Here is a 23587-nt window from a genome sequence, read left to right on the forward strand (position 1 = left end):
GGGCTGATAGTGTGATGTCACTATATTATTATTTATTTCATTGGCCCGTTTGACTGACAAGGGTTCAGCCTCCAGGAAGAAACCCTAAATACAAAGTTAATACACCATTGCACATAAAAACAACTCCAGGGTGTCTAATGAAGTACTGCCACCTCATAGACACATGAAAAACTGGAAAAATTGTGGCACTTTTACATATTTCATGGGTATTCTTGGCTATAGTCACAAGTTTAAAATGCTGGGCAGCATTAAACGACAGTAAAATTACACTGTGCGTACAACCAGTTAAAGATTTAACTTTGGTCTCACAAAGCCAAATGTTAGTGGAAAATCAACCAAAATGCCCACAGAATACCCTCCCGTCTGTAATGTATATAGGTCTCAGAGGACCCAAAATAAGCACTCTTCTTCTAATGGATGTGCAACAATCTTCACCAGCGTTCAGTAGTCTCTGACATGTCATAGCAAACATGTTGTCCATTTTCTATTCAGCCTGTCTCCAAAAAAGACAAACTACCCACTGCCCACACTCTCTCTCTATAGGTTGGCCTCAGACGAGCCTTCCATCGTCTCTTCCAGTCATCCCGGTTCTCCATACATCCGGCCAGCTCGTTGGTGCTTTAATTGCGCTCCTGCATCTTTCTTGAGTACATCCACATATGTTAGTATGGGACGTCCTCGTGACCAGTGCCATGTGTTGCCCCCACCAGTGTTTCTATATTTACTTGTAATATATTACTGTAATATTATACTTTTCCCAGTACTATTTTTTAAAAATAGCACATATTACATATACATTTTTTGTTTTTGTTTTGTTGGCTGTTGGCTTGAAAACATTTCTTGCAGTAGATGAAAGAGCAGATGATTCCAGGAGCCTAATTGAGAGCAACTGAGGGAGCCAGTGTGTGTGCGATACAGTTTGTTCACCTGAGAAAATAAACTGAGAACCAGAGTGTGTGGGATGATGACGGTGATGGGAGGGATAAGGGGGGAATGGGGTTAGTTGAGCTATGCCGGAGGGGGTCGGAGCTGGGACTTTTACAGGGGTCATTGGAAGGATTGAGAAACATGGAAAAGACAAGAGAAAGGGACACGGCAAAGCCGATTTGTGACCAAAGTTTGTGAGCCGCATGCGTGCACGCTTCATAATTCATTGCTGTCGGGAGGAAACCTCATAACTCCATTTTTGAGGGTTTTGATTTTTGTATTGTATTTTTTTTTGCATAAATCAGTGCTATTGAACACCCTTTACATCTGTGTGTTGTTTTACCTGCCAGTAATTATTTATACTGTTATAAACCTTGTATTGCAGACCAAAAGGAAAACACTAAACTGTTATATTCAATTCAATTCAAATTCAATTTCCAATATTTTATCTGACCCCAATTTTTATCAAACAAATCCATAATTCAATTCAACTAAGCCATTAATGTGGGCGCTGATGGCCTCTAGTGGTTAAGGCACATAGGCCTATATATATATATATATATATATATATATTGGCGCTTTGGCATGGGGGGTCAGATCAAACATATGAAATTAATTCTGTACTGGCCATATATGGAGCATGTCTTGAGTGTACCGGGTTTTATGAGGTCAGATGACTCAGATCAATATATGGTATGTCAGAACAGGTCAGCTCCATATATGGAGATCTAAGGGTTTGAGGTATATAAAGTCACAACACCAACTTTGATGTAAAATATAATTGGTTTTCTTCAATTTCTGAAAAATTTACATTTTGGAGTTAGGTGGTTTCTTCCCGACAGCAGAGATCCAATAAATGCAGAAAAATACAAAAAACTAAGCAATTAGCATTCAAATAAATGAACAGAAAGTATTTAGGTATTGAAGTTTATCAAGCACACTATTCACTGGTTCAAAGTTCTGCTTTGGATTATCAATGTAAGACACTGACCTGGTGCAATGGCTGTAACTTTCTGAACCAATCAGAGCATCGCATCCCTTCAGGCGATGGGACGGTAGCTCTGCTACGCGCGACGCAAAATCAGACAGTCGGCCGGAGGTTATACCATTTGCTGCTAAGTGGCTTATTTGTTATTTCTAACCTATAATGTTTTCAGATACATTATTTAAAACGGACTAGGCCTGGCCCTAGTTCTGTAATCAACATCAGCTGTTTGGAGGACGACGCAGCAATTTTGGGAATCAAACAGCCTAAACAGGTGAATGAAATCAAGCTTCATGCTTTGTTTGTTTGTTTGTTTGTTTATTTTCACATAAAAAAATATTTCGTAAATGATACAAGGTCAATAAAAAAATGTGAAGGAGAAATCCTAAAAAACCTCCAGGGGCTTGTAAGTGGCTTCTCCAGGCATGTTTAATGTTTATACATTCATAGTTTTTGTTTGTTTAACACTCGACACGTCAATGATGACCCCCCTTGGCCACCCTCAACTTTCACTATAACTAGACACTTTACCTCCTCCCCCCCCCCCCTCTTTCTCTCTCTGTTTAAAAGTACAGGTAAAAATATAGTACAGGTAAAAATCTCTCTAGAGAGACGGCTTGGGCTATCGTGGATATCCACGGCTGGGGCAAACCGTGGATATCCACGAAGCCGACTTCACTTTTTTAAAAACGTGGATATCTCGCCCCACAACGTGGATATCTCGCCCCATGTTTATTTCACCTTATTTCTCATATTAGAATATTTAGAATCAATCTTGTTTGTCAAAGGAGAACATTTAGAACCAGTTTTGTTGTTGTTGGTCAAATGAAAAGTATGCATGGATAATGAATGGCTCACCCCCATCCATTGTTCTGGAAATTCCATTCTGGAAAGGTGTTCCAACTTCCATTTCTCCATTACTGAAATTAGTTTTTTGTTTGTCGTCTATTGGTGTAGGCCTACTATTCTATGTCTGCCTAAAAGTACAGTAGGCTACTTGTTAGAGTTAAAGATTTAGCTGGGGACCTGGAGTCTGTGAAACAGACTTACAGCGCCACCAACAGGTGGATTTTTAAAAATGACTCAAATCATGAAGGCAGTGTGCAATTTACGTGGAATCTTTCACAGACTTTCTTTTTTTTTTTAAATTTTTATCCCACGATTTTGTAACCCAGTTTTTCTTATCACCCAGTGCCAATTATCTAATGTAATCCTGGGCGCTACACTTCCTCTGCCAACCTGGGGGGGCAGCGGACTGACCTCATGCCTCCTTCTATGCATGAGGAGTCCAAGCTGCTTCTTTTCACCTGATAGAGGGGAATTTCCCCGGCCGGACGTAGCGCGTGGAAGGGACACGTTATTCCGACCAGTTCCTTTCCCCTCCATCAGGCGCCCCGGCTGGCCAGGGGGAGGTAGTTTTAGAGACCAGGATTACGGCATGTTTTTGTGAGGGTATCTACCCTAGGGGACACGGGGAGAACATGCAAACTCCACACAGAAAGGCCCTTTCGCCAACCCCCGCCTCGGGTATGGGCACTGATGACGCGGAGGAGGGAACACGCCGCCAGTGCCCACAGCGTCCCCAGCGGGAATCGAACCCAGGACCTTCTAGCTGTGAGGCGACAGCACTACCAACTGTGCCACCGTGGCCCTTTCACAGACTTTCATACTAGGCTGAGGAATATATCCCACCTTTTTCACATTGGCCAGTTACAGCGCCACCAACAGGTGGATCTGTTGTTGTTGTTGTTGTTGTTGTAGTAACGACCCAGCACACTCAAACAAAAGAGGCTGATGAGTCACGCATCACGTTTTCGTTCAAAGCAAGGCTCTGGTTCAAAGGAAGTAATTCAAATTGGCTTTTTGATATAAAAATCACACCCGTGTGAAAGGGGCGCTAATAATAAAGTCTAACTCATGTGGTGATGTAAAACAAACAGTGCCAACACAAACATTAAATGCCATTAACAATAAAGAGACAATATGACATAATGAGGGACAATATGACGTAGATTGTCCCTTCCATTGTCAAATGTCAATGCATTTTTAAAACAAACATTGAACTAAAAACAAACATTAAACGAGGAGGGCCACTCAAAAATACCCAAAGGTGAAAATCTTCCCATTGTTTTTGATATGCCCAATGCCCATATGATGACCACGGATATGGTGTATTTTTCATTTCACTGACGGTTCACTAGCTACTCTTTACATTGACACAGCTTTAGGGGGTCACTGGCATACTCTCAAACAAACAAATAATTAGAAGGGCATGGTTTTGAAGTATATTTCACATTGCTCCCTCCATGTTGGAAAGAAAATCTAATCTCCATCTCCACAAACACTGCCTTACATGGGCTTTCCACCTCGGAGGACAGCCTGGTCTGTGTTCCAAAATCGCCGTGTGAACCGGTCTGGAGCGGATTGTAATTTACGTCATGTTGTAGTCACTGATTTGTAGTCATCAGGCAGGAAACCACAAGGCGGAATAAGAAGTACATTCATAGTACGGACTCCGCATTGTGGTTTCCTGCCAGATGACTACAAATCATTGACTACAACATGACGGAAGTTGCCATCCGCTCCCGACCGGAACATAAACCCGAAATGGAATGCTGCCCAGGCTACATTGATGTACTATACTGTATATCTACTGTAACACCTCCTGTTACCAGGATTCCAACCTGGCATCAGTTTCCACTCCACTGTTTCCAATATATGTAGGCTACTGTACAGCCACACATGGAGAAATAACCATAACATAATAATCAACCCAGTATGCTTGACACCACATCCATCTATGTAGACTGCAGACATGATATCCTGAAAATATGGATTGATTTAGTATTCAAAAATATGCCTCCAGTTGCCCCAAAGATAATAAATTCATCAGTATGATATATATTTTTTATCCCACGATTTTGTAACCCATTTTTCACCCCTGTGTCAATCATCTAATGTGATCCTGGGCTCTACACACCCTCCACCAACCTAGTCCCCATATATGGGGGACATGGGGAGAGCAACGGACTTGAACTCATGCTTCCTTCATGCCTGAGTGTCCAAGTTGCTCCTTTACACCTGACAGGGGGGAGTTTCCCTGGTTGGACGTAGCGCGTGGAAGGAACACGTTATTCCAACCAGTTCCTTTCCCCTCCATCAGTGATGATCTGGCTTTTGTTGAATAATTCCTACACTATATGTTGACTTCTTCTGTTTGGTTTGCGATCTGGCTAGTGGAAATCATAGGCCTACTTATTTGCCCTTCATTTCATACGAAAGGAACATGACTGCCGCTTTCTTGCTTTGCTGCAGTGCTAATGTAAAAAAACAGAAAGCACTCTCCATTATATTTACTTGTTTTGATATGGTGAAAATGACTGCAGCACCCATTGTTTGAAAATAAGTATAACTCTTACCCATGTAAGAAAATGTGCAAGCATGCAAACATCAATTTATGCAAACTTCCTCTGGTCATTTCCTGTTGAGAGCCGCTAACTGTTTAGTCTAGTATTTGTTTATTTTCACACTTTATTTCGTCAGACGTGAGTTCCACGTCGGGCGTGGTTCAGCGGGAGTTCATACATTCCTGCATTGCAAACATTGGGCCGAGTGAATCTGATTTAGCTAATAGCTATTACTCCCAACATGCAGTCGTATGGTCAAACAGGTGAAGCACATTCTTTCTTTTTGCATTATAGAGCCCGAGGGCGGAGAGGTAGATGCAGGCTCCAGCTTTATCCCTGGTCCATGGCCCAGGTTGGAATGGTGAGAAATTCAATTTAAGAAGAGAAAAGGCCTCCTGGAAACCCTCCCACCCCCCCACAGCCCCAAGTCCCCCTCCATCCACATCTCCAGGGGCGATCTTGGAGGAGCCAAACCAAAACCAGATGGACTTATTGGGCCTAAAGATAACAAATAGTGCCTGAGTTCCTGTCAGTTAGGGACCACCGGAGCAAAGACACAAAGGATATTTTAGAAGGGCACGCCGGCTGACGTGTCTGCGTCTTCGTCCTGGTTTATGAAAAATGTGTACATATTTCTTATCACGTGTTGCAATGTTGAGAATCAGACCTGAACGGAAGAGAGTCGCTGAGAGAGAAACAGACAAGAGTTATAAACAGGAGAGGTGGAGAGAGAGAGACAGAGACAGAGAGAGAGAGAGGAAAAAGGAAAGACAGAAAGTGTGAGTCTCAGAGAGATGGAGAGAGAGGAAGAGAAATGTGAGGGGGGGCATGTTCTCTGAGTCAGTGATCTGTTGATGGTTGTTGGCAAGCTAATGGAGAGAGAGAGTGTGTGTGTGTGTGTGTGTGTGTGTGTGTGTGTGTGTCGAGAGGGCGTAAACTGGTTGCTCACCACTGAAGGTGTGTGTGTAGGTTGGTTATTATTTTGTCAGGGCATCGAATGCTAAGCAATTGAAGGGGTGGGGAAGTTGTGTGTGTGTTTGGGGGCGAGGGGGGAGGGGACTAGAGTGAGAGAAATATATCCCACAATTTCACTGAGGCTTCTATGCAAACAAAATTAAATGTTTCCTTTCTAACGGAGTTTCCTGTGTCGAATTATTATTAAAACCTGCATTTGGGCCTGAGTAGGATTAGGAGGAAGGCAATATGAGTGTTCCCACACCTATAGCTCCAGCTCTCTCTCTCTGTCTCTCTGTCTCTCTCTGAGGAGGCCTGGAGAGTCAGTCAGTCAGTTAGTCAAACGACAGTCAGTTCTCAGAGACTGGGAGGCAGGTGGTTCTGATTTGTGCGTGTGTGCGTGCGTGCGTGCATGCGTGCGTGCGTGTCAGGGGGGGGCAGACCATGTTTATGTTCAGTTAATGGCAGTACACGTGTCGTCAGGACCAGCGGTGGGAACATGCAGCGTGAGTGATCTGTTTTTAACACAGCTGAGGCTTGTTGCCACCAAACGACACTGTAAGGTCCCATGATTAACCCCTTCTAGCTCCCCCACATTAATCACCGTTCATACAGCCTTGTCCGTTCTGTATGAAGGACCTTCTGTCTATATCGAGACATCAATAATGTCAGACTCTGAAAGTCTAGGCACACTTTATTGATGGAGTGCATTTTGTTCAAATGAAATGTGATTAGGAAGATGAATTATGGAATCATCTTAAATCCACATAGCCCAGACCAGCGATGCAGTAACAACGTGGTCGGTCCACATGTGCGCCATACTTTTACGAGCTAGCGCTTTTCGGCAACGGTCAAACATGACTTATGAAATGAAAACAGTGCTGACTCACACACACACACAGAGAGAGAGATTGATTTTCAGACACGGGGGAAACACGGCGGCTTGCTGTTCCCCGTGTTTTCAGAACACTGATCAAATGGCAAAAGCCGAAGTCTTTAACGATTCAGGAGGGTCCCTGCTGCTGCTGGGCCATCCGCTCGGCTCCATATCGTGTCCATGTCGGGCCCCGCCGCCGCTGGTAACTGGTTATAGGCGGGGCGGCCCCATGGCGGGGCCCTCTCCGTCAGCGCCGTATTTACCCATCGACCAGCCCTAGCCTCAGCCCCGCATGGGGCCTCTGTTCAATCTGCCAGGCCTGCTGAGAGGGGCTGTGGGTGGCCCTGTGCCAGGGAGAGACATATTCCAACTGGCCTCTGCGCGCACACGCGTGTGTATGCACGCGCATGTGCGTGTGTTACATTCTTATATGTCTTCTAATTGCTCAGTCAGGACTCCTGAAGGGGAACCGGGCCAAGCTATTTTGTTGACAGCCACGCACAGAGTACCATATGTGTGTGTGTGTGTGTGTGATGTCCGTGTTGTCCGTGCATGCTTGTGTGTGCAGTCATGCATACATGCATATTTGACAATGCAGGCAGCTCAGACCTCTTTAACGTTCCAACCAGACAAATGAACCCATGCAAAAAGTCCACTTATCCTGCCCACAGCACAGTGCCATGTTTTATTGCAGCCCCCTCTTTTTACACCCACATTATGCACACGTACTCACTGTACGCATGCATGCATGTATACACAAACACACACACGCACAGTCGCATGCCTTCTTGTACCGCGGCGGTGGCTCAGGGGTAGAGTGGCTGGATAGTAACCGCAAGGTTGCAAGTTCGAATCCGGGCTCCCCCAGTGTTAGTGTCGAAGTGTCCTTGACTCCTTGAGCAAGAAATTGAACCCCTAATTGCTCCTGATGTGCTGGTTGGTGCACCTTGCATGGTGTGAATGGGTGAATTGATGCAATTGTAAACAATGTAAAGCACCTTGGATAAAGGCGCTATGTAAATGCACCATTTTATTTAGTGCTATACTTTCAACACGCGCGCGCACACACCCACACGGCCATGCGCGCAGGCATGCGTTCATGCACACGTGCGCACACACATACTCTCACATACATGTACAGTACATGGACAGAATTGTGCCATTACATACAATGCATGCATATCCAAACATTTCTCAATTACTGTATCTCTTCCCATCCCACCCACAGAGCCTGTCCTCCCAGTCCCAGTGCTGCTGAGTGATCGATGACCTGAGTCCCCCCGGGGTCCCACTGCATTCGGGACTGTACAGAGAGGGTGGGGGAAAAACCCTCGCCTGTTCCCCGTCTGACTCCTAAAAACAGCAACCAATGGCCAACAAAAACACAGCACCAGGGGCACCCAATGGCAAGAAAGACGGAGGCTGTTGCTATTGTGGTGTGAAATGTTTCCCACGATGGACCTCAGACGGGAGCCCGAGGGTTCTGCTAATACCAGAGGCCTTTGAGTGACACGGCCTCCATTAGAACGACACAGGTAAGGTGGAGGACGTACTCTTCCCTCTCAGGGATATGCTTTTTGTATTTTAGACGAATAAACAAAATGCAGCATACTATCACAGTAGGACATAATCTTATTCTTAACACCACACAGCCCCTACGAAAGAGACACCTATTATCACAGCGGTGTGACAATTTGGATTGTTCCACACCTGGAACAATCCACAAGTCGCATCTTGACACATTTTTTGTCATGATACGAAGCTTTGTGAGTATGTAGTAGATCAACTGTTTTTGCAATGTTTGAAAACGTAATTCCAGGGAATTTATTTTTGAAAACGTGCACCTATATAAATTAATATAACATGGAAACCAGGGTCAAAGTGTTCAAACGTGGATTTTCAAGTAATGAACAAAATGATCATCCAACGTTGAGTTTTGGGCCAGGATGGATGAGGGTCGTAGGTCACTGTTTTCTTTTTTTTTTTAAGCCCCGGTGATGTTAACTGAAAGATTCATCACTGCTCTTTTCTTAGGTTGGCATTTTTTGGAGCAGTCTCCGTTCCAGGTCTTCTTTTAGAGCAGGGGAAACAGGAAAAGAGCCACATAGTGCTGTGGTTCATTCTTACGACCATATTCACTTGACCACACAAAGAGCCCATTTTCTGGGAGACATTTTATGTGTTGTGTGGCAGGCAGCACAGACAAAAAAGATTTAGTGTGTGTCTATTCAGGGGCGTTTTGGATGATGTACATGCTCTTACTGGTAAGGGTCAGGGTTTTATTGCTGGGGTATATATATATATATATATATATATATATATATATATATATATATATATATATATATATTATAGAGTGTGAGATAGATGGATATAGATAGATAGATAGAGGGTAGGGGAATGGGTTTTAAGAGGGTTTTGACATTGGGACAATGTTAGTCAACTGTTGGTCTAATTTATCCTCTGTACTTGGCTCCACGTCCTTTCCTGGTTTAACCACATCCACATTCGTGGGAGCCTTGAGTATATTGACTGGGTAGGTTTTGGTATTTTGTTGAATTTTAGTTATTTTTGCTATATTTTGTGTAATGATTGTAGGAGGACAACTAACCTACAGCCTTTCACTGTTTTTCCCACCGTGCCATATTGTATTTGTTTGTTGGGCCATGTGCCACAGTGGTGATGTTGAGGATATTATGAGCACACACGCACGCATGGACACGTGCACGCACGCACGTACACACACACACACACACACACGCACACACACACACACACACACACACACACACACACACACACACACACACACACACACACACACACACCTTCCGTTTCAAAGTGTTCCAGGTCCAATTTTGTCTGCTCACTTCTTTGTGTCATCACATACTGAGTTCTCTCCCCTGACTGGAAAAAAAGGATATTCTTACCTGAATACATAATGATATAACACATAATTTTAACAAACGAATAATAATATATAAAAACCACTTGCACCTTTAAATAGGTGCGTCATATCTTGAAATTTGTATTAATTCTTGTTGGATTCATTTATTTATTTATGTCTATAACTACTTTTAAAATATAAACGTGCGTGCGAGTGTGTTTGAGAGTGCGTACGCGCGAGCATGGAGGCTGGTGGGAGAGGAGGAAACTGGGGCAGTGAGGTAGTACTTAGAGGGACTAACAATGGCCACACACATCCTGTGGCTGTCAAAAGACTTGAAGACCCACTACACAAACACTTTGCAGTCAGGACCCGCCATTCCCCCCTTTTTCTGTTTCGCTGTGTTCCAGGTTTTGTTTCATTTTTGGAAAAGGTGTCTCGTTTTATTTTTGGAAATGCTTTTTTTAGCGTGCCTGGCACAGGGACATTCTGGCGCAGGGGGGGCAACCGCACCAATAGCTTCCTGTCCTATAGCGACAGGCAGGGAATTATAGCCGAATGCAATATCAAACTGTCCATATTCATACAGAGCCCTTTGAATTGCGCTACAAATATGCAACATACAAGCAGCAACGTCTTTAGTGAGAGAGAAGGGGGTGTTAAAATAGGGGCGCTTCAAGAGTTACGCCCACCCACCGACCCCACGACCCCTCTCCCACCGTCTCACCGCTGATGTGCTGTCTCAGCAGAGCCCCCCCTCCCAGTACAGCTATAGTTAACGAAATGTGTCAAAATCTTTGCAAAACACTTCACGATGTGACGCGTTGTGAGCTTGTAGATCGGCTATTTCAAAATAGCCAAAGTACAGTTTGAAATATAGGGCTTAATTGTTTAATGTATGTTTTGTAATAATCAAGTAACTTGTAACCAAAGTTTTCAAATGGTTGTAGTGGAGTAAAAAAGTACAATATGTAGTGAAGTACAACTGTAAGTGTGTGTGTGTGTGTGTGTGTGTGTGTGTGTGTGTGTGTGTGTGTGTGTGTGTGTGTGTGTGTGTGTGTGTGTGTGTGTGTGTGTGTGTGTGTGTGTGTGTGTGTGTGTGTGTGGATGCGCAGCAGTGACACTTTTGGAAAAAAACGCTATTTCCGTGCTCGGACAGACACACATACAGTACATACAGACAGACAGACACACATTGCTGCGTATACAGTGGGAGTGGAGCTATAGCACTGCTCAAAAATGGACTTACGCAAGTATAGTTAATGCACCAATTGTATACTCAAGTACATTACTTTAGTAAATGTACTTAGTTACTTTCCACCACTGGGCCTCACATCAGCACACATCAGCATGGGGAAACACTCTCCTGATTGCCCCAGTGCTGAAACACACTTTCCAGAAGCTCAGCAGAAAATTACTGCAGAGTAGCTGAGGGTTCACACACACACACACACACACACACACACACACACACACACACACGCACACCTGCATCCCCTCTTTCAACCCTCTTTCCCTTTTCTTCCAGCTACGTCTCTCCATCCCTGTCTGGATGAGCCCCCACCCCAGCCCTCAAACACCTCATATAGAACTTTATACAAAACAATTCTCCACACAGAGAAAATACACTGTTCTGCCAGCAAGCGTTTTTTTCTTTTTTTAGAGAGAAGTCCGTAACAATTGCACGCACTGCTCGCCCCGGTCGGAACAGTTCGCTTTGATAGGTTATTGAAAGACTGACTTGTGCAAGTTCTTTTGGGGTGGGGGAGGGGGGTTGTTTAACCACCCGGCACTTCCTTTTCTACCTTCAGCAGCAATTGCTGTCACAGAGTTCAGCAACGTAGAGTAAAGTGGACCACCCTCGCTGCACCGTGGGCCAAAATAGATGCCATGACTCGCTTGCTGTGGTTATATTTGTGGTAGGGCTATACAGCTCTGTGCAAACACACCAGAACGCTGACAAGAGCATAGAACACTTCACTCTTTAACCAGTAGAGGGCGAGTGAAGCTCTGGAAAAACAGCCCCCCCTCCCCCCATTATATTATTAGGCCAATGTGACCTGTTTTCTCCAAGTGTCAAAAATAACATCTCCGATTACATTCATGGCTATAGAGGAAATTTAACTAGGATGGTATGAAAACCTCCTGCCAAAGGGAGGCTGAGGCAGAATCCAATGGTCGGCCCTTGAGAATAAATGATTCATATTCGTTGCCTGTGTAACTGAGAAGCACGGCGTCTTCTCAGAAAAAGGTCAGTGTTGTGCAGAATATAGTGGCATTGCTTTACTGTACTACTTTATACTCCTTTTACACAGAACCTTTTGTCGTGGTTTCCAACAATTGAAAAACTCTTGAATAGGCCATAACCCATTCTGACCTGAGATCAGATTCATACGAGGTTTCCACTGGGACACACACTGGTCTTGATTAACCCATTCTGACCCGAGATCAGATTCTAAAAATGTCAGTCGCTCTTCGATTTTTCAAAAATAGCAGACCTACAAGCTCTTAGCGCGCCACTCGGTGGCGCGCTATGAGCTTGTAGATCTGCTATTTTTCAATAGCTAAAGCATAACATGATGCCAAACACCAAAATGGGTTCCCGGTCAGAATGGGTTAAAGGTCAAGAGATAATGGCCCCCGGGAGCACGGTCAATTCGCCAAACAAAGTGCTGCCCATATATAGCACCACACTGTATTATTATGGACATCGAGGACTGGTCAAGTCCAATGGCTCACTGTAAAACGGCCTTGTCGCCTGCGGAAAAAAAATAAATGCGACGAAATTGGTTATTTTCGGTTGCAGAGCGACACGGTCATGTATAGCGAAGCACACATAATAATCATACCTTTTTGCTCTCCTTCTGAAATGCCTTTTGCAAAGCGTAACAACTCAACCCCAACCGCTGAGCCACCATCTCAGCACCACTCCTCCTCCTCCTCCTCCGCCCACAGCAGCACCTCTCCCTGTCGTTCCCAACTTCCCATATAGCCAGTGGCCACCGCTGGCCGGTCCCGGCCGCCCGACGCCAGCCGGGCCTTGGTGGTCTCCCCATGGTTGCTTTCCCAGAACAGTGGCTCGGGGCCCGTTTGTGGGTCACAGACACATTTTTTTTATTATGGGTCCCCATTTTTTTGTTTTCTACATTTTGTTTTTCATTTTTATAATTATATAAATAAAAACATCCCCAAAAATGCAAAAAAGTTTTCATGAATTAATACCAAATTAAAAGATTCTTCGCTGCATCAATTAGAAAACAAATGTTTAAGAAGTAGTAGAAATTAGCCGATCTTTCGCGCCGCGCTGTGAGCTTGTGCATTGGCTATTTCCACTAGTTTGGCTGTTCCTGCGGGTCGGGACAATGTCTAATTTCAGTGTGTGGGTGACAGGCTAAAAGGTTTTGAGAACCAGAAGCGCTGGTTTGGAGGAGCGTCTCTGAGGTGGCACGGCCGCAGGGCTGAATTAAGAGTCAGGAAACGGCTCACATGGGGTACGTGGGTGGTGTTGGGGGGGACAGAGGAGCAAATTAAGGGATAGAGGGATGAGAATGTGGAGTCAGCAGCCTCTTCTCTCTCCTGCTGTTCCGCGGGAAGAGGAAAGCCTGTTAAAGCCTGTAGATTCAGAGCTCTCGCAACAGCCTGGGCGGCCCTGAAACTCAGCTTAGTGTGGGTGTACTGTCTGTAGGACTTTGGCTAGAAGAGATGGAGAGAGGAGAGGCCAGTCAAACATCGTCCATATTAATGTCTCAAGGCTCATGCAATTGTTTTCATCATGGTGATAACGTTTCATTTTATTTATTTTTTAAATATCTTATTTATTTTATCTCAGTATTAGACAGGCTATCATCACTATTATGCTCTGCAAACCTATAACTTTCCCCAAAGCAAACATTATAACATTGTGACACAGTTTGTATTTTGAGCTCAAAGGATGGATGGGGGCTAAATTAAACGAATCTTTCAATATTTTTGAATCCAGAATGGGGCGGAAAACTATATCCACTTAATTTCTGAAAATGAAATCGCATTGTTACAGCAAATAATAAAAAAACACACTGTATGGATTGCCTTTAAAGAATGATGGAATTCACCAGGGCCCGAGCCTCGAGGGATACCGAAGTGAGTAGCCAGTATTCATACGTTACACACACCGCCTGTTTCTAATAATATTACCCTCCCGGGTGATGACAGGTTGAAAAGTGATTTACCTGAGCAGACTTTTATTACAAATGGTTTTTTTCTGCACCCATTCCCTCCACTGCTTGGAATCTTGAATGCGTAACTGTAGTAACTGTAGCCCCATACTAAATAGCGATAGGCAGTTTCCAACCGTTTTATTTTTTTGGACACTGGTGATAGAGACAGATGAGGTGAAATCGAACTGAGACTGTCGGTCAGCGTTAAATTAAATGGAATTAGTATACTTGTATTTGTAAGGAAGTGAAAGTTTCATTCAACAAACTACTAACAATACTTTTTAGTGGTGCCATACCTTTTAGGCTACACAACAAATTAATGACAAATAAAAACAAATACACGCATAAGTGAATAACTGTAGAGGGAAAAGATGTATTGGCCCAACGGTGCACGACCGTGAACTGCTTCTTCTCAGCTGAATTTGTCCTCTGAGATCTTTTTTTTCTTCCACCAGTGGCTTTTTCATTATTTTCTTTGAGAATCCACATCCAAAGCAGTGTACTTAGTCTTTGTTTTGATAGATCCAGAACCAGTCATCTGGGTTTTTTCCTCTATATTTAACGTGCCAAGAGGGAAGGCAGAGATGGAACCCATTCTACCAGGAAATATAGGTATCTAATAGACCTACTCCCCTCTAGAATCCTGACAGCAATGGCAGGTCTGGTGAACTAATGACATACTTGTCTTTTTAGTTTGGGGGGGGGGAGAAATACGCCACCACAGGGGGAAGCCACAATCCTAATAGGCAGTCAGGGAAAGAAAGACAGACATAAACTACAGGATGGGCCACTCCCCGCTGAAGAGGAGGTCTCGTTATATATAAAATAATGTAAATGAATAATGAAAAGACTGAATCTGGAGAGACTTTCATGTGATTCATTGAGAAGTTAAGAATGGAGGGCAACGTAGGCTATCCACCGCTAATCTGAAATCGATCATATTTCACCCGGCCATGTGCTTCCCCTTTCCTGGATTACTGAGGCATGTAATAAAATGCACACTGTTAGACTTGCTTCCCCGTGAACCCTAAAGCCCCCAGAAACGGTGTGTAATATGATGTGAATGCTTATGAATTTCATTTCATATTCAAGTCAAGAGTCTAAAGAGCCAAACCTGGAACTATGTGCGCTGGGTATAGAGAGGCCAGGAGATCTGAGGATTAGGAAACTTCCCGTCCAAACTATCACTCTCATTGATGAGGTTGGAGAGTTAATAATGGCTGAGGTAATTAATACAAAATGAAGATTTCTTGAACTAAATACTTCACGGCCGGGGCCTAAAGTATTCATTATGAGGAACTCCAGAGACAGCAATATGGAGGAGATTAGAGGAATTCTCGTGGCGCTCTTGGAACTGTTTCTCATGTAGATTTACTTATAGTACTTTTCATATAATGGTTGGACCACAAGGAACCACAGAACTCCTTATCTATAAATAAAATTGTATTTTTTATTTATTTTTTCATAATTGCAAACAGCCCACTGTGTGGAGACTTAATTAACGTAATGGATGCAGGCGTCATTAAGAACGTGAGTCAGGCTATTCATTTGATGAAATGCTGCCAGGACATGTGGCCGGTACGGTATAGGGTGAAGGAATGGAGAGGTCGAAGGTCACTGTCGGGGGGGGGGGTGTTCACAATTGGTGAACAGCATCATCATCAAGAGGGGACATTATCACAGGTTAACGGTGGACCACCGTTGTTGAGGGGTTCTTAAAATGAAGAAATCCCATGCATAAACAACCCAAACGTATTTAAATTCCGGAGTGATCCTGATAAGCATTCATCTTTCGTCATACGAAGCATGCAGTCGAGGTGTGTTGAGTGCATGCATTCATGCGTGTCAAGATAGTTTTAGGTAATTAATGGCCTCTGCAGCATTAGAGTCAGGAAGGGGGTGTGTGGGGGGGGGGGGGGGATCAAGAGGCAGACAGGGGGAAAATTAACAGCTGTGTTTCATAAGAGAAAGAGCAGAATTTAAAGCATGCCTGATTTGAGAGCCCATAAATTACTTCTCCTCTTGGTGTGTGTGGCCTCCACGCTGGCCCCTCGTGTGCCGGAGAGCTAGAGAGCATGAAATGGCTCTAAATTGGCTGTGCTCGCCCTCGGAGGGGACGCGCTTTTTAGATCATATCCTGGTCCCTAGGAGAGGCGGTCCACAGGGTCGCTGCTTATTCAATTAGTCCTGAACCCATGGTCCTCCTGAACATGGGAACGCTAGGAGAGAATGTCGTGTGTGTGTGTGTGTGTGTGTGTGTGTGTGTGTGTGTGTGTGTGTGTGTGTGTGTGTGTGTGTGTGTGTGTGTGTGTGTGTGTGTGTGTGTGTGTGTGTGTGTGTGTGTGTGTGTGTGTGTGTGTGTGAGAGAGAGAAAGGAGTGATGCAGTAGAATGTGACATGCATGTATTGGCGTGCGTGCGTTTTATTTGACACGTTAGAGATTGTATATGTGGGCAGCTTTGAGAGCGGGTCTAATTCAAAAAACACAATAAATAAAAAAAAAGTGAATTCAATATTTCAGTTTTGATACTGTATTAAAATGTCATACTGGCCCTATGTGTGTATTCGAGGGCCAGTATGACCAGAATATTATTATCTGAGGAAGGTATACATAATAATTATATGGAATGCAGTAGTGCAGTCAGGACAGCGTGCAGGTTACGTTTCTTGCCACAGGGTGGCGCTTTGATGACATCACATAACTGGGTGTGATAACAGCAGAACACTGGCAAAGAGAATAATGATCAACAAGCTGTTGCCCTGACCATGACTTATTATCAGGTCTATAGACTGCATGTATTATTTATTTATTATTTCTGCAAATCCCTCTCCGACATTTGCATTGGAGTAATCTGTTTGCGCATTTTGACACAAGAACACACACACATGTCTCATATGAATACTTTTGTGAAGTGTGATCTTGATTGATTTAAGTTCAAGAGACAAAAAGGCATCATTGGTGTCTTTAAAAAGCCCCTCGTTATTTCTGCTAATGTAGAACGGTATAGGTACAACTTGGCAAAACATCAACGTTTCCAACACAGCTCACCTATACCTATATACGTACATTTCTATTCATTCTAGTCATACCTCTCCCCTTCTGGATCTGATTTTCACAGGACTGTCTCCTTCCTCGTCTGACTCTCTGTAGGAAAAAGAGGAGTATTTGTGTGCCACGGTGAGCTGATAGACATTGACACTTAGACTAAACAGAACGGAGGTGATGACAGAGGCCGCGGAATCCGAGCGTGGAAGGCCCTCCCCTCCCAACACTCCCTGTCGCTCTCCAGGTTTAGTGCCCGTGACATTAGCTGTCCTATGTATAGTATTCCTATACCTTGCCAGCCCCTACCTATACCAGATGTAGGCTGTCACCTTGTGCAGTGCGGTGTTGTGTAGTACTCAAGTTTTTGACTCGTCTCGAGTTCCGGTCTCGAGTTCACATTTTCATTTACTCTGTCGACGTCTCGGCCTCGCCCTTAACCCATTTTGACCTGGGAACGATTCTGCAAATGTCTTCTAAATCCTGACTGCTTTCTTGAAAAAGCAGTTTTTCTGTCGTCAGTCGTTCTCAAACACTTTCATGTCACTTTTCACGATTCTTCAAAAACAGCAGACCTACAAGCTCGTAGCTTGTAGATCTGCTTTTTTTCAATAGCTATAAAGCATTACATAATGCAACACCAAAATGGGTTAATTTGACTTGGACTTGACTCGGTCTCCGGCCAAAGGGACTCGATATGGGACTCTTCCAGTCCACTTGAGTCACGAGTCACTACAATGCAATGAAATATTGTTTTATTATACTCCTTATGAGGAGCCTATATTCACGTTAACATTATAAGAGAGCGGTCTGGTTTAGCTGTTACGATAGCTATCGTATTATGTAACGGAGCGCAGCCTGACTGCTCGCGCAGTGTTTTCTGTCAATCTGGTCTCAGTCTCGACTCGGGTCTCTCTCATCCCCCATCGGTGGGGGATCTTGAGTCGGACTCGCCTCCCCCATTGGACTTGGTCTTGACTTGGACTCGCTTTAGGTGGACTCGACTACAACACTATAGTGCAGGGTACACCAACAGTGCCTGTATATACCTGCAAGCAGGGGCGCTTGATCTACGTCTTGATCTCATCCATAGTACACTAGACTGAATCTGCAAATATATACTTTGTTGTTCATTGTTGCATGCCAAGAGGAGAGTGACACGATTGTATGTACAAGTGTAATGCTGTGGTGGATCATGCCACTGCTGAGTCATTGAATTGTTAAAGTCAAGTATAATGTTTTTGTTAAATATAAAATATGATGGTCTAGAAATGGATTTAGATTTGAGTTGTAAAAAAGTTTTCTATCTACTAATCTGGAAATATAAAATAATAAATGAACCAAGTGAAGGCAAGACCTATACGCATTAACCGCAGACTTTGCCTTTCAATTATTTATATTTTGTAATACAGTGCATTGACATTTTGATACATGTTTTGTTAAAGGTCACACTTCCATGACTATAGTGTCTCAAAAGGTGTATCATGAACAACTATGCCATTAAAAATTATTCTTCTATTCTTCTATTATGAAGCCTCTTGTCCTTTTAGAAGGACAAGAGGCCCAAACAAGTTCAAACACCCCATACATTGTTTTTGGCTCTATTGGCCAATGAATGGCTCCCATGAAGTCTCATCACAGAGCGCCTGCTTCTTAACATCGACCTGTTTTTAATCCATTCTGTCTTCGAAAAAAAACAAGCACGAGATAAATCAAATATCCCACTTCATGTTACATTAACCTGATTCGAGACTGGAGCTCAATGTTTTCCTTGGCAGTTCACCTGGCAGTGCTCGGCCCAGCTATAGCTCCCCCTCGGCTGAATAAAAGATGAAACCTCATTCAAATGAGTTACAAATGACTGTGGTCCAACGGAGCCAACTAAGAGTTCTCCATTCTGTGGTGGAGTCCAACACTCCGCCAGCCAGCCAGTCTTTCAGCAGGCCAGCCTAGCTGTCAGGCCAGGCAGACCAGAGTGCATAACTTACCGGAAACCAGGGCAGTTATGATTGAGTTCCTGTTATTGACTGCCCTTTTTTTTCCTTTTTTTTTGAGAGCAGGTTTCTGCCAGGTTCATTTCCCCCCTTCTGCCAGCAGTCTGAACACAGTGAACACTGTGGCAGGACGTTTACAGTACTAGGGCAGACCACCGGGGGCCCCCTCTACCCTACCAGAGCATTCAGCTCCAGACCACCAGGGGCCCCCTCTACCCTACCAGACCACCGGGGGCCCCCTCTACCCTACCAGACCACCGGGGCCCCCCTCTAACCTACCAGACCACCGGGGCCCCCCTCTAACCTACCAGACCACCGGGGGCCCCCTTTACCCTACCAGACCACCGGGGCCCCCCTCTAACCTACCAGACCACCGGGGGCCCCCTTTACCCTACCAGACCACCGGGGGCCCCCTCTACCCTACCAGACCCCCGGGGGCCCCCTCTACCCTAACAGACCACCGGGGGCCCCCTCTACCCTACCAGACCCCCGGGGGCCCCCTCTACCCTAACAGACCACCGGGGGCCCCCTCTACCCTACCAGACCACCAGGGTCCCCCCTCTACCCTACCAGACCACCGGGGGCCCCCCTCTACCCTACCAGAGCATTCAGCTCCAGACCACCAGGGGCCCCCGTTCCCTACCAGACCACCAGGGGCCCCCGTTCCCTACCAGACCACTGGGGGCCCCCTTTACCCTACCAGAGCATTTAGCTCCAGACCACCGGGGGCCCCCTTTACCCTACCAGAGCATTTAGCTCCAGACCACCGGGGGCCCCCTTTACCCTACCAGAGCATTCAGCTCCAGACCACCGCAGACCTACAATCTCATAGCTCGGCACTCTGTGCCGCGCTATATGAGCTTGTAGATCTGCTATTTTTGAATAGCAGATCTAATGCTTAAAACACCAAAAGGGGCTCCTGCCCAAAATGGGTTAAAGAAAAAAATCACACTCGTCTGAAGTGAGGGGCGCTCTTATCGTCATACATCACATTCCGTGCTCTGGCAAAGCTGGGCATAGGAGGAATTCAAATAATAGCATATCTATAGTTCCCATATGCTTTACCCGCACGTAGAAAATGATCTCTCTGTGCCCCTGCAGTTGATTCTGTTTGCAGTGGAGAAGGCAAACCATGTAGTATTTCTCAGACAAAGTTAATCAGCGTGGGATGTTTCCCCTTACAAAGAAGGACTACATGTATAGAGTGCTGTTTGGCTCTAGTCCCAGCCCAAAGTTCTGTAGCATGGAAAGCCCTAAAGATGTGTTTGCTGTACAATTTGTATTGCCATCTGGGTATAAAGACCGCTGGTCAGCACTGCACCAAACCGTGTGTGTGGCTCCAGATGCCAGAAATAATAATAATAAAGTCAGAAAAAAGGCCTCGCTGCATTCCCTCCTCCCCCAAGATGATTTTACTCCTGTAATTATATTAGCAGTTCGAGAGTATCACAGAAGTAGTGCTCCCCTCCCCCGCTTAATGCGACTTTTAAGGGCATATGAGGACCCTAACCCAAGGGAACATGGGAACAACATTTCAAGACATCCCATCAAATATTCAAGTGGGACTTTCTTTCTCGGGCGGGTTAAGGGAAGCCCTTTTAAAGACGCACAGGTCTTCCAAGGTGAGAACCCGCGTACACGGTAAACCGAACGCTCTCAACCTGACAACTTGTTTTAGGATTGCGATAAGACGAGGCCATATCGTGGTTTCGTCTGCCATGTCTTTGAAGCGCGATTCCACTTGAAATGCACGCGAGTCATTCAAAACAGGTGGTGCTGTTATATGTTTTTAAGAAACTAAAAAGAGAGGCTTGATTTATGCGCCCCCCCCCCCCCCCCTGATATACAGAGTAAGCATCTCATAGAGCTGTTTCCTTCACTGCGGGCTCAGTGCCATGGGGGTTGAAAGCTAAAGCCAAATACTTTGGTTATATTTACATCTTACAGATTAATGTACGGCAGTTAATTGTACCAGGAACCCCTCCTCCTCCTCCCCCCAAACAGCCTCTCTGCCCCCTCCTCCGCGTTCGTACGGTGTGATAATAGACCCATATATCTTCGCTCAATGTCACCCAGAGGCAAGATGGAGCACATGCCTCAGGTTTCTGGAATTCAGGATTTTCTTTTTTTACAGTAGGCCTACAGTATACGTCTAGACGAGCATGCACCCCCTTCTGTTTCCACCTACTCAACTCCCTCCTCCACCCATATCCACATCCCGTTCCGGCAACCTTCTCCGTTCACTTTGGCACCGACTGTAATGATTCTCGAAGGCATCTAGAAGTCTCCATATTATAATCCCTTTTCTATTCTTTATTATTATTATTAAATTGTTTTTATTGATTTTTCAACACACACCAACATACATATGTACACCACTAGACTACACATAAGCATACAATACATTAAGAAATATAAGTAAATAAAAAAGACTGAAATACAGGACCAAAACAGACACAATAAAATTAGGTAAAATAAAATGTAAAGGTAACAAGGTTATGTCATATTGCATTATAAGTTTATTACACACACAGAGTAATATAATACAGTTAGGACAGTAGATCTATATGACGTCCCTATAGCAGATTATGGAAACTATGATAAGAACAGAATGAGCAGGACCACGCTTGCATATCATAACGTATACGTAATCAGTCCCTCTGATACAGTAGTAGACAATCATCATGTCACGGTTATCGTCTGCGTCAGGCAGCTGAGGGCCGGTAACTATGACACCGACTACCCCAGCGGAGGTGATTCTGATATGCAAATTGTGCATTCATATTGCATTCTCAGGTGGATGTTGGAAGATTGTGTGGTGATGATTACTGTAAGCAGCTATAGCAGGAAATATGACGGTGTCATTGTATTGAGGGAGTCTCTGTCCAACACGGTATGCTTTGGTCGTGAAGGACATGAAAGGGTTTGAAAACAGCAGTTGTGTGTGATTTTATACCAAGGATTACAAAAATCTAAAAGCAAAGACTTGTTTGTTGTTGTTGCTATATAATCATAGTACTACTACTACTACTACTACTACCACCACTACCACTACCCGCGAGGCTAGCCTGGCTAATAAGCCAGACTAATATCACACAACGCTGTCGCAATTTATTTTTGCCAATAAACGGCTGATTCGGTCTGGCTTATTAGCCAGCCAGGCTATACCGCGACAGGCCACCTGTTTCAGCATAACACGACTCCATATCGATCTGGAGGCACCGCGAGGGGCCACCTGTTTCAGCATAACACGACTCCATATCGATCTGGAGGCACCGCGAGGGGCCACCTGTTTCAGCATAACACGACTCCATATCGATCTGGAGGCACCGCGAGGGGCCACCTGTTTCAGCATAACACGACTCCATATCGATCTGGAGGCACCGCGAGGGGCCACCTGTTTCAGCATAACACGACTCCATATCGATCTGGAGGCACCGCGAGGGGCCACCTGTTTCAGCATAACACGACTCCATATCGATCTGGAGGCACCGCGAGGGGCCACCTGTTTCAGCATAACACGACTCCATATCGATCTGGAGGCACCGCGAGGGGCCACCTGTTTCAGCATAACACGACTCCATATCGATCTGGAGGCACCGCGAGGGGCCACCTGTTTCAGCATAACACGACTCCATATCGATCTGGAGGCACCGCGAGGGGCCACCTGTTTCAGCATAACACGACTCCATATCGATCTGGAGGCACCGCGAGGGGCCACCTGTTTCAGCATAACACGAGTCCATATCGATCTGGAGGCACCGCGAGGGGCCACCTGTTTCAGCATAACACGACTCCATATCGATCTGGAGGCACCGCGAGGGGCCACCTGTTTCAGCAAACGCGCGAGCGTCCATTAAGAGCACACCCCCATTGGCGCTGATTGCTTTGCCCCTGACCTCGGATGCTTGTTTACTCAGGGCATTGGTTGCCAGTAGAGGGGGGGGGGGGGGATGTGTGGAGGTTGGAGAGAGGAATAATTAGAATTCCATTGAGTGGAGTTGTGGTAAGGGGTTGCGCGTCCCAGCCCCCCCCCCCCCCCCCCCCCATACACACACAAACACCCAGTCAGTCTCCCTGCAGTGTGATGGGCTGAAGCCAAGCTCCTGACAAACACACGGCCGGCCCACCGGGCCCGGGCAGAGCAGGGATATGTTGATACAGCTGGGGTAGGCAGAGGTGCCGAGAAGTCAAGTGACTTGACCGGGGTCAAAGCCTCTCTCTTTCTCTCTCTCTCTCTCTCTCAGCCACATACACACGTGATTCCACAGACACACGCGCACACACACACACACACACACACACACACACACACAC

This window comes from Protomyctophum bolini, assembly GCF_963924005.1.
Source record: "Protomyctophum bolini genome assembly, chromosome: 12".
NCBI classification, from domain to species: Eukaryota; Metazoa; Chordata; class Actinopteri; order Myctophiformes; family Myctophidae; genus Protomyctophum; species Protomyctophum bolini.